Genomic DNA, 12647 nt, shown 5'->3' with positions numbered 1-12647 from the left:
AAATTTCAACTTCAGACTCAGGTACTTCTTTACTCGGCAGCTTCACTCCGTTAGGAACGTCATCTTTGTAGCTGGTACTTGGCAATTCATTTTCTTCTTCAATTACCTTCAACTTCCCAGTTTCAGAATTCCTGTTCCTGCTTTCAGAGCTACTTTCCTGCTTTTCAATACTCTCCTGGTCTTGAATCACCATCTGATCACATTCTTCTTCTGCTTCTTTTTCTGGCAGATTTCCATCATTTTCTGAGTCTTCAGTCACAACGTTCAAGTCTTCTTCAATCAAGGCTTGTTTTCTATTCATGTTCTCCAGATGTCGACCAACTTGTCGATCTTCAAGATCTGGATTCTCTTCAGGCTCTTCTTCAGAATCTGAATCATCAATTGTGACACTATCCTCATCAGGATTTTCAGGTGTAGCTACACGAAAAGTATGGCCAGTGTCAATCCACCTCTTCAGTCTTTTGCACTTCTCTGCATTTGTCATGACAAGACTGATTGGCCTCCTTTTCTGCCACCTTGGCACTAGATCATTTCTTTTTAGACGAACCTTTTTCCTGATCCTTTTACCTGGTAATAGATCAAATACTTGCTCTTTTTCTCTTGTTTGCACTTCAGTTTCATCTTCATCAGACACAGAAATCATTTCATCTGATAAATTCCTACAGTTCTCCAAATTGATGCTATCATTGATAGGTATCATTCTTTTCTCTGGTATGAATGTCTGTCTCATGACCTTGTCCATCATAATCTCACGTGGACTTAAATCTGTCTTTTTATCAGTAGTGCTTCTTAGAAACATCAAAACAAGTGGAAGGATATCTGTCCACTTTGTACCTGCAGCTAGGCACATTTTTGCATCTCTGTCTTTTATAGTAACATCCTCATGCTCCTCAACATCTGAAATTTCTAGTTTATCTGCACAATGAAACAGTCTGTTTTCAATATGTCTTTTGCCATTTGATAATTTTTCAGCAGTAATTTCATCATCATGTTGCATCTGAAATGTTTCAATCCATTTTGAAATCAAACAGTAAATCACAAAAATGTAGCACAGTTTATCATTCAGTGCCATCTCACAAAAATCCATTTGTAATCTGTTCAATGAACCACTCTCCTGTAATTCTGTTCTCAAACTCACAATTGTTCTCTTAATTGTGTTCACTTGTTGATAAGTCAGACACCTCTGGTAAAGAAATTCTACAAATCTATGGTACATTCTGTCCATGTCAGTAATCATGCTATTTGGTAAAACTACTCTACCATCTTTGTGTGACAAAATCTCATCCTCATCTCGCTGTCTAAAATCTGTACTCAACCATGTGTTTCTCAACCATGTGTTTTTCTCCTCATGAGTTGCATCATCTTGAAAGTCTTTGATTCCCTGCCATGTTTCAACTACAGATGTTAGTATTAGTGAACTCAAAGCATGTTCATCATTCATTTTGTATGCTGTACATACCACGACAGCAAACCTTTCTGCCAATTGAATATCATCAATCAATCTTTTAATTAAATTTGCATTTCTGAAAAGTGAACCTGCAGAAGTCAATGTTTCAATCTGTTGATCTATTGCGTCCTTCACTTTGATGTCTTCACTTAAAAGAACATCATTTTTATTCCAACATTCTGGAAGTGCATTTAATCCTTTTGGACTGTTTTCCTGTTCTTTATTTAATCCTGTATCTGTTTTGTCTGTCTGTTCATTAACAAAACTTTGCAATGGCAGTGAAGCCATCTCAATCTCTTGAGTCATTACCTGTCGTTGTATTTGTAACTCTTTATTTAGCTCATTTATCTCAGTTTCCTTTTTAATTGACCAGAATTTTGACTCGTCTGACTGTGTCAATTCAATTAGGTCAATGTCAGACTTCTCACTTACCAGAACTGAAGTCATCTCTGTATCTTGCTGAGTTTTGATCCCTACTAGTTCAATCTCAAGTACAATAGAATAAACCTTTTCAGTTAATGGGACCTTTAAAACTGCGGAATTAATTTCATCCTTTCCCAGCACAGGGACTGTCTCTGTTTCCATAATTTTCTTGGACTCGTTTAAATCATTTGATGAATTTACATGATCAAGAATATTAATTCCAGATGTACTCGGCATTTCATCATGCTTTTCTATCGCATCAATTTTAGTAAAAGTCTGAGCTGGCACTTTATCAATTTGATCTGACGCTTTTGGCGTTGCATTAATCTGTTCTGGGGGTCTTCTTGAATTTCTGTTCTGATCCATATTTACAACATCGATTTTACACTGATCTCTATTTTCTACTCTGACACTTTTATTATTTATTTTCGCTAATTTGGGAATCTTTAATTTACTCTCGCATTTGGCAACAACCTTTTTCATTTTCTTATACAAGGAAGACATTTTCTTTAATTAATTTGGTAAATGTACTCTTTAAATTTGCCTTGCAGCGCTTGCTGATCAATTAATTAATTAACACTATCAGGTGTAGAAAAACCTTATAATTTGGTCAATTTAATATATCTCCTAATTTACCTGTATCACTAAATTTAATTAACCTGTAAAGAAAAATATTAATTTGCAAAAACAGTAGCAATGTAAAATATTTATTTATAACAATACCAACATATAATCACGTGTGTTTTAAATGTACTTATTTTTCACTTACACACCTTCTGCAACATATACCTGTGGAAAAAGAAAACCTAATCTGTTTTGCCTTAATTTACATATAATTTCTTGCTTGTAAATAACCTTTTACTCCTTAAACATTAATTATATATCATTATCGCATTTCGTTTTGTGACACAATGTTTTACTGTTTCTACTAAAACCTGTATTTAATTTACAATTTTATGATAACTATTTATTATTTAACTTTTTGTTGTATTATTTTTATTTAGAAATTACAAATCACTAATTTTATTTATAATAAAATGTTTGTCTGCCAGTACAACACACATCAACTCAATGCTGTAATCCTTATTCCAATACACACTGTCACTACAGTCTCTCCTTTTTGCTCAGTCCTTCCCTAACACAAGACACAATGTGAGAGATTTGATTAGACCATGTAGAAAATACATCTACTAGGATGTACCCTTTAAAATGTACAAAGTTATTTATTTCTGCTCATATACTAAATTTTAATAATTTCTCTGCAGGCAGTTATAATAAAGCCCACACTCGAGCCTCTAATTACACGGAGCTCTGACCAATCAGGTCGCGGCTCCTCTCTTGTGACAGCAGACGTTCACGATTAACCAATGCGCGGCTCCTCCCTGATACCGACATTCAATGGGAGAGCTTCGCCTAATCCCAGTGCAGCTCACGGAGCCTCACTGTAACATGTCCTGCAGCTGCTGCAGTCATCTTCTCCTCTCGCGTTCTGCCCCTTCTCTAACAAAGACAATCTCAATACAGCAGTGCGCAATCTCTCACCCAGCCCACCTCAGCAGTGACACGCTTTTTCTCCAAACAGCTCCACCAAGAAGGAGAACCAAACGGGAACATTCACGGCTTCAACCAATCAGAGCACAGCCTACTTCACGCTCAACCAATCACAGCACTGTTTACGCGGCGCATTGGCCAATCACAATACAGCGCTCCAGCCAATCAAAACGCAGCTCCCCGCGAGCCCAGTCAATCACAGCCCGCCTCCACTGTGACAACGCACTGCTACTGCAGTCTCCGCTTTCTCTCACACCCAGGTCCCAGCGCACACTCGCTCGCCTGCACCAGCCACAACACACTCTCCTCCTTCTAACAACCACGTGACTCGAGTAGGGGAATCATAAAACGGACTCGTGGACACTTAAAATCTTGACAAGCGGTGGCACGCATCAACCAAACATGCGCAGCCACTCTTATACACTGAAACAATAATAAACGCAGTTATAGCAATTAATAAAACTGAACGGAGACAATTTTAATCTCCAAACAATACAATAGCGCTTCAGCCAATCAGAGCGCGGCTGAGAGAGCCTCGCCCAATCAGCGCGCGGCTCTGTCCATGACGCGACGGGTTTCTAACCAATGGCAGCGCGGCGGTAGGCGCTGCAGCTGTTCTCTCTCCCCTCTCCCTCGCTTCTTGGCAGCTTCCCCCTCCTTCACTAAATTACTCGGCTGAAAACAATCTATTATCTTGAACAGTCAGGTGCATTCCTTAGGGGCTCACTTATTTACGAAGCCTGTCAAGAGAGCACTAATAACAGAAAGCTCGTAGGGATGGGGTTCAAGTTTTTTAAAATAGCGCAATTTACAAAAGAAAGGAAAAATCAAACGGGGAACACTTTTGAAATAAATTTTTTTTTATTATTAATCGTACCTCAACCAAAATGATCGCTTCTTTGGTCAGACACTCCAGACCATGTATTATTAAATGGGAGAGCCTTGCCCAATCAGAGCGGGGCTCACGGAGCCTCGCCCAATAGAAGCGCGGCTCTACAATGACGAGTCGGGGCCTGAGCCAATAGAAAGGCGGCTCCCTTGTTTACAACTTCGTTTCTAGTTTAATCTTTTTCCTTCGTGTTAAATTATCAAAATGAAGGAAATAACAAATCAGGCACACTATTAAATTTGGAATAATTTTAATTAACTATAATATTGGCGTTATTTATTCTCGTTATTGCTTTTAATTAAGGAATTTAAAAACGGGGACAATTTAATTTATAAGCCATTTGGATGACTGTGGTGGTACACATCAACTAGATACACAACCACTTAAATCAATATAATGCTCACTGCTTTGTTGTGAGGCTTTTGGCTTTCAACCAATCGAAGCCTAGCTTTACTATGACGCTCCGGACGCCTTACCCAATCAGAGTGCGGCCACTCTGACGTAGGGAGCTGCTGCAGCTTCAGTCTCTCCCCACACGGTTTCACTCGCAAAACCAGCCCCTCCCTTACAATTTTCGATCGGGGCACAATTTAATGAATTTAAACTACGCAGAACGATTTATTATTATATTTAAAGCGAGGAATGTTTATAAAATTAATTCTAATCACCTTTTACTTACTTAAAATTGTTTAACAACGTGGAATACCTTAATTATAGCCTAATTAACACAGAACATTCTAAAATGTTCCTGAATGTTTTAAATTAGCACAGTTCACCTTTTTATTCTTTTCAACTATGCTGAACACTTTTGAATTGAATTTTATTAGCGTGCAGAGCTTTTAAATGTATTTAAACACTGCACATCATCATAAAAAGTCTTAGAATGGTACAGACTTTATCCTAAACTTTCCTAAGTACCTTAGAATTACTTTTGGTACATTTTAGTGAATACATAAAACGAAACTCATCTGTCTGCTTCTCTAATTAGGATAGTTTACATACATTCAAGTATCCACACTTCGGAATAGTCGGCGCTATTCACACTAAGGATAATTTCCATTTGCCAGTAGAGCAACTCTTACCCTACCCTTCTAACACGTAAGAATATGAACTCATTTTCCTCTGAACGCACCGCGAAGTGACAGTATCTAAGAGTTCCACTTGAACATACCTTACAAAACAATCACGCACTTTCACACTGAAAATTCCCTAACTTCAGTCACACATGAAATCCGTACAGGACTCTCACCTGTTTATAGAAATCATGCACCGTTAGCAAAATAACACCGTTATCCGTACAGGACTCTCACCTGTTTATAGATATAAAACATGTACCCGTACAGGACTCTCACCTGTTTATAGATAATCATGCACCGACATTACCTTGCCCTTCACTCAAGCTTGAATATAACTAATACTCTTATCACAGTGAGTTTTATGGAAGGCGCTTTGTCCCTATTCTCATGCTGCTCTAATTTCTTAGAAAACCCTCACTATACAAGATTCACACCTAGCCCTAAAACTGTGTTGCACGGCGACAACACTGTATTGCACGGCGACAATACTTCTGGTACACGGCGATACCAACAGTGATACTCGGCGATATCACAGAAACAGATCAGATATTCTGCATGACTACCTTCTCATCACACAGTTTTTGTACCGGTACACAAATAGCACAAAATAAACAAACTCAACATGTGTTAAAACTTAATCCTATGAATTTACCAACATATATGTATCATGCATGTAACATGTATGTCAAAAACAACATATATAAACCGTCCGATGCTACCAGAAATTGATCCAGCGCTCTCACCAAAATATTGCACAAATGACACTATCTACTACCACAAAACTTACACTACAACACTAGGCCCATAACAACAATAGAGCGCTTGAATCATGAGGCGATAAGATCTAAATATAGTTGTTTAAACCATCTGCAATAATCAAGACCAGCTTGTCATTTTAGAAAGTTTATTTTAACACATCTAGAAAAACTTAGATTTTGGTATTTTATTAAACAAGCATTAGAAAATGTCATAAAGAAAGATTTATTCAGTATTAATAAAAAGAGCATAAATCAAGAATTATTATTCATTAGCAGGAATAAGTAAAATTAAGCATTTCCAAAATCCTAACTATATCTCTGTCTCTACCCTCATCACCTAGTAATAAAGTAATTAATAAAAACTCCTGTCCTCACGTGTAAAGTCCATCAGCATAACATCGTCCTCCAGAATTCTCGAGCGTAAGCCAACTATGTGTTCTCTGAACCTATTCTTATACCCTAATTTTAGCTGAGCTAACTATTTTTCACATTCCAGCAGACGAATTCTAGTTCTCCATTGGCTGAGCCACCTCGTACCACAGTAAACTGTGACACCTCCTTCTTACATGCCCGGGCAAATTCACTAGTCCATTGTTCATTTAGAAGTCTTGGCAGTTCTTCCTTAGTCTGCTACATTTTGTAGCGACAGCTTCCTTTTAACCTTGAGCTAGTCAGCTCTGAACTCCCGTGGCACGTTAGCAAACGTTAGCAAATTTCTCCAAAAAGTCATCTTTTTAGCAGTTCAATCCAAAACCTTTCAAAATAAAAGCTCAGAGGCCTTTTCCAACCTTCTTGGAATTATTTTCACTTGAGCCATTTTCATCATTAGGCCTCTTTCAGAAAGCGTCAATTTTCTGCGCCACTGTCCCTGCGCCACTTTTAAAAGGGTACTATTTTTCTGCAGCCATCTCTAAGCTTCATTTGTAAAACTATTATATAAACAAACACAAAGAATAATTAATGAAAGAAATACAGTTTGTTCTGTTGCCTCCCATCATTGCTAATAATTAACCCATTAGTCTAAATTACCTAGCAGTAAAGCACAAATAAAGCAGCATTTTATATCTACCAGTCTTCATTTAATCCATAAAGCCTTATGTGCACCTAGAATAGTAGAAATGACATCACATAGACAAGGGAAGCAAAATAAGCACATGCCATTATTTTAAAAACAGCTGCTATTAGTTATGACATGACAATAGACAAGATTAATTTATTATTTTCCACATACAAAAGAATGCAACATAATGCACATTTATGAGCACACATGTTAGTCCCCCCATGTGTAAAGTTTAATCTAAGTTGTATTATCACGACATATCACAAATTATTAATATTATTATTCATGTTATGGAAAATGTGACTTCGCGAGTTTAAACAAAATTTTGTTTTCTATCTGAGCCTTTTCTGCCCTGAGGTTCTGATCAGGAGGCCAGCCAACTAGCCCTTGGAGTCACCTTGGAGGTCCTCGGGTCAAGATGCTGGTCCAGTCATTTTCACTCAGGCAGCAGAGTAGCAGTCCTTCATGTAGAGCAGCAAAGCAGTCCTTCTGAGTCTTCACAGGTCCAGAGGTGTACTGAAGAGTTGGGTCTGACGGACCATTATTTATAACTGGTGCTTTCTTGGAAGTAGGAGAAGGTTTTGGAGGTTTCCAGCCCCAGCGCCTGGTATTTTCTGCCTCCCTGCCCTGGTCCTAGCTTGTCTGGGGTCATAAAAGACTAGTGTGAAACCCTTTCTGAGCGTGCTCAGGCAAAGTCTTTGTGATGTACAAGTGTGTCATCAAGCCATAGACGGCCCATCCTGCCAACACCTATTTTCCCTTTGCCTCACTCGCCCACTGTCTGGGAGCAATACACAAAAAGATCAGCTGCCAGCTCCACCTCATCCTATGAACCAGGGTGCAGGCTGCAGGCACCAAATAGTTAGGACAGGAAAATGCCAACTTTCTAAAAGTGTATATAAAAAAGTATCGAGTAGCTTTTATTCAAGCTTATTCAATAACGGGCCAATGGATTCAATTCACAGACTCGTGTGATTTATTCTAAATTTTTTCGAATTATTCCATAAGAATCAATGTCATTCAAATCATGTCAAAAATTAAAGGAAACCCAAAATAGTGACGTTTTGGAAAACAATGAACAAATATTGTACAAAAACAAATATTCACTACTGTGTATCATACATCAACATACTGTATACAATTGAGAAAACAAAAAGTCAACAAAAAGGCAATCAAATCACCAGTCCATGATTCAATATAGCAATTAGGCGGAATGACAAGACAGAACTCGTAAACCACTAAGTTGTCTCTTGCTTATATGCACAGCTCTGGGGGGCCTTTGAATCAAATTTGCGGCAACAAGGGAAAGAAATCAATTGGTCTTTTTCCCTGAGCACTGGAGGTTAACTTTTCCGAGACGCTGCTGTGGCAATTTCAGAATTGTGACTTAAAAATCGACTTTAGCATTAAAAATGGTTTTAATTTACAATTCTTTCAAAACACAACACTCAACTTTCCTACCAGCTCTCAAATGAAAGTTATCACCTATTAAATGAATAAGTCAACCCATTGTTATCTTACTGAAGAGGTGGGCCTCACAGTAGTGAAAAACTAATTTAGGAGTTTTTCACTACTAGGACATGTAAAACTTACAAGTACATGTCCACCTTTTTAAATACACTGCACCCTGCCCTCTGGGCTGTTTAGAGCCTAGCACGGGGTTGGCTTGTATGTATTAAAAAGGGAGGTTTGGGCCTGGTAAGAGGTTTATCTGACCAGGTTGAAATGGCAGATCAAAACTGCACACACAGGCTGCAATGGCATGCCCGAGACATGTTTAAAAGACTACTTGAGTGGATGGCACAATGAGTGCAGCAGGCCCACTTGTAGCACTTAATTTACAGGCCCTGAGTACATGTAATTTCACTTTACTATGGACCTACAAGAAAATTAAAAGGGCCAATTGGGTGGATGCCAATGGTACAATGTTTTAGGGAGAGAGCACAAGCACTTTAGCACTGGTTAGACGTGGTAAAGTCCTAAGGCCAGCAAACGAAGCCCGCATGAACAGGAGGATGGAAGGTAAAAAGTAGGGGTAAACCATGCCATTGATGTTAGATTCACCGCTCGTTTTAGTTCATTTGAAAACCATGATTTGTAGAAGGAAAGTTCAGCACTGTATAAGTTGTATCCTTGTCACATGGAGCCATATGGTGACTTTACTTAAATATGCGCCACTGCTGAGACAGGGTACCTGGGTTACAGGTGTAACAAGGTTTTTAGGAGCTTGAGTGTATCATATCTGTTCCTAGTTGTACTTGTGCTGTGAAGAAGCTTTTTCAGAAATATTCAAACTCGCCAAAAACATGTTTGGACATGGGGGCTGATCCAGTAACAAGGAAAGGACAAAGAACATAAGACACAGATGTGTCTGTTAACATTTTGAAACTAGACTTTCACAACTTAATTTCATAATATAATAAAAATGAAGGGGCAGATTTACAAGCCCCATGCGCCACTTTTGCGTAATTTTTAACATGAGAAAAATGACGCAAAAGTGGCACAAGGGGCTTGTAAATCTGCCCCAAAGTATCTTGCTAAATAATGTCCTGATGGTGTTGCTGAAGAATGCCTCCTCAAGTTTAACCACTTATATTTGAAAAAGGACAAGTGTGGTCCAAAAGCATACGTACGTATTCATCTTTGTATATCCTATGCCGGTCCAATAAGAGGCACAAAACCTGCAACTTACAGATCTTTGCTATCATTACTATTAAATTGAACCCTTTTTTTTTTTCAAGTCTGATTTGTATAGGAATGGTCTTGACGAAGTGTGACAGCTGATCTTGCCTTCATATGACACACACATTGAATTTCGACAATGAAAATAAATGTGCACCTTGCACACATCTAGAAAAATGACACAGAAACTTATAAAAAGTGATGAGCCAGCATCATAAAAGCATGCTTGACTAGGTAGAAGCAGTAGGATTAATCAGTTAATGAATTTAAGACTGTAAAGCAGCCGCGGTGCGTCCATAGGGGCGTAGGGGCGTAGCCCCACTAAGCCCTGGACGCACCGTGGCACTGCAGCTAAACTATTATAAACATAACGCTAATTCCTCAAATGCAGCGCAGCGCGGGAGGGACAGGCGATCATATGATCATGTTGATGCCTGGTAATTGGTGCGGTCCGGAATGCGCAGGGTGTGGGGGGGGGCTGTTGGTCTGCTGGAGCTGCGCATGGAATTACCGGGCTGAGACTTGCCCGCGCATGCGCTGTTGCGCGAAAAACACTTCGGCATAGAGAAGGGGCCGGGGGTGCGGCTTCAGCCGGGCCGGGTTTACAAATGCTGCCCAGGGCGAGTGCTGAGTGTGCCCCCCTAGCCAATCCTGGTGCTGCATGCAGTGCCAGGATTGGCTGGTCCACCGTGCATCCAATAATGGATGTTGCACGGTGGACCAGCCAATCCTGGCGCTGCATTGTAGCACCAGGATTGGCTAGGGGGTGCGGCGTGGGTGGGGGCAGAGTGGCGCGACACCGGGCAGGAGGAGAAGCAGACGGCGGCGAGAGAGGAGAGACCCCCATGTGCCATCGCCGGGAGGCGTGAAGAAGCGGAGTGTAAGTTTGTTTGTCCTCTGTGAATTGATTCCTGTGAGGCTTGCTCGCAAAGGTGTTGTAATGCTTATTAACACTAGTCTGTCCGAGGCTGCATTTCAGTCTCAGAAGAGGGTAGTGGTCGACACATTCTGAAGCGACTTTGTGAGGTAAACAAACGTTGGTAGTTTAAGGTCACGGCGCTCCTCTGGGTTGGAGAAATATACACGGACAGCTCTAACATATCATATCTGAGGCATTTTAATGCAGTGTTTAACAATATCTTAAAATAACCTTATTTGCCAGGATGCACTTTCATGCTGTTCATCTGGGAATCGTGCAGACTTGCATGCGGCGGCAGAATCGTCTTGCACAGATAGTAACTGTCTGATGGAATGCTCTGAGTCAAGCAGAGTATTTCAAGAAGAACCCTTTGTTTTATCGGCAGCTAATTCAGGTTTTGTCCCCACTGCGAAACACTGAGTTTCCTGAGAGCATTCATCGGTGCATGGCTATATCCTGATGTCGCTGGAGCTTCGTAACAGGCGATTCGGGAGGATAGCTTTGCCATAGTCCAGGGCGGCCATAAAGCAGGATCCCACCACCTTTTCTCAGAGTCTTTAACTGACATTGTTGTAGGAAAGACAGATGTGGTTGAACATCACTCCTAGTTATGGGTGGGGAGGGCCGAGCTGAGGAGGCCGGTGATCCGCAGGAGAGAAATTGACGGGTAGTTGAAAGGTAGCTCATCTTGTCAAATGAGGGATTATCCAATTTGGTGTGGTCAGGGAGACAATCTGTGTTGTAGTATGACATTTAAAGATACTAGAGTGATAACAGCCGATAGATAGGTTTTTCTGGATGAAACTGCTGTTTGAGAATTGTGCAGCATCCTTCGTTGTGATATGAAGTTTATTATTTATTTATAAGGTTGACACTTGTCCTATGCTGCATGACTATGGACAGCTGGCGTGTGCTGTTTGAGGGTGTGTGAATAGCCTGTGGTGTAGCATGAGTGTTGAGAGCTTCCATGTGCCGTTGAAGGTTTGAGAGATACCGAGTGCTGTGTGAGACTGGACCCTTGGTCCCCTGTGCAGGTTGAGAGTAACAGTGAAGGGCTTAATAGTCTGCCCTAAGGTTGAAAGTCAGTGCTTGTGTGGGTTTTGTCACTGTTGCTTCCAGAATGTGGAGTTATGTCAAGTGAAGGTGCAGCAGCTGCATACACCGCGTACCCGTTTCGTGGTAAGGTATTGGAAAAGGCCGGTGCACAGTAAGTGTGAGCTTAATGCGTGTTGATTTCCATGGTTACACTACAGCATGATGCTCTTCTGACAGGCTCATCTGCTCCCAGGTGGCACAAACAATTCATAACATCTGGAATTCCTAGGTCAAACCGTAGGAGTTTTTTTTGCATATTTATATAGCGCGAACTGAAGGTATTGGAGAGCTTTACATGAGCACCGTATTTACATTACACACTCAGGCACGGGGAGATTAAGTTATTTGCCCAGAATCGCAGGATGTGGACGTGACCTCGAGGCTCAAACCCTGGTATTCAGCACCAAAGTTGGCAGCCTAGCCGACGGACCACATACTCGGCTGCCCTCTTTTGGATGAGTTTTCCACTGAGCGATGTTTGCCTGAAGGACGTTTACACTGTAATTTTGTTAGAGTTTTCACTACATTGATCTGTTAATTTCTTGGGGTTTCACTGACTTGCTGTGCTTATCTTGGTTTGGCGTCAGTGTGGGTTTAGGGCAGGATTTACCCGCAGTTTTTGGGGCTTGACGAATCATGCTGAAAAGGGAGTAAATGCACAGTCCTCTTCAGCAGGTTGTTGTAATTAACATGAGAATAATTGTAAACAGCAGGATAAAACCGAGTATTTCAGAGTGTAATAGTTAC

Source organism: Lissotriton helveticus, chromosome 10, assembly GCF_964261635.1.
Source record: "Lissotriton helveticus chromosome 10, aLisHel1.1, whole genome shotgun sequence".
Classification (NCBI taxonomy): domain Eukaryota; kingdom Metazoa; phylum Chordata; class Amphibia; order Caudata; family Salamandridae; genus Lissotriton; species Lissotriton helveticus.
This window is presented reverse-complemented; position numbering follows the sequence as displayed.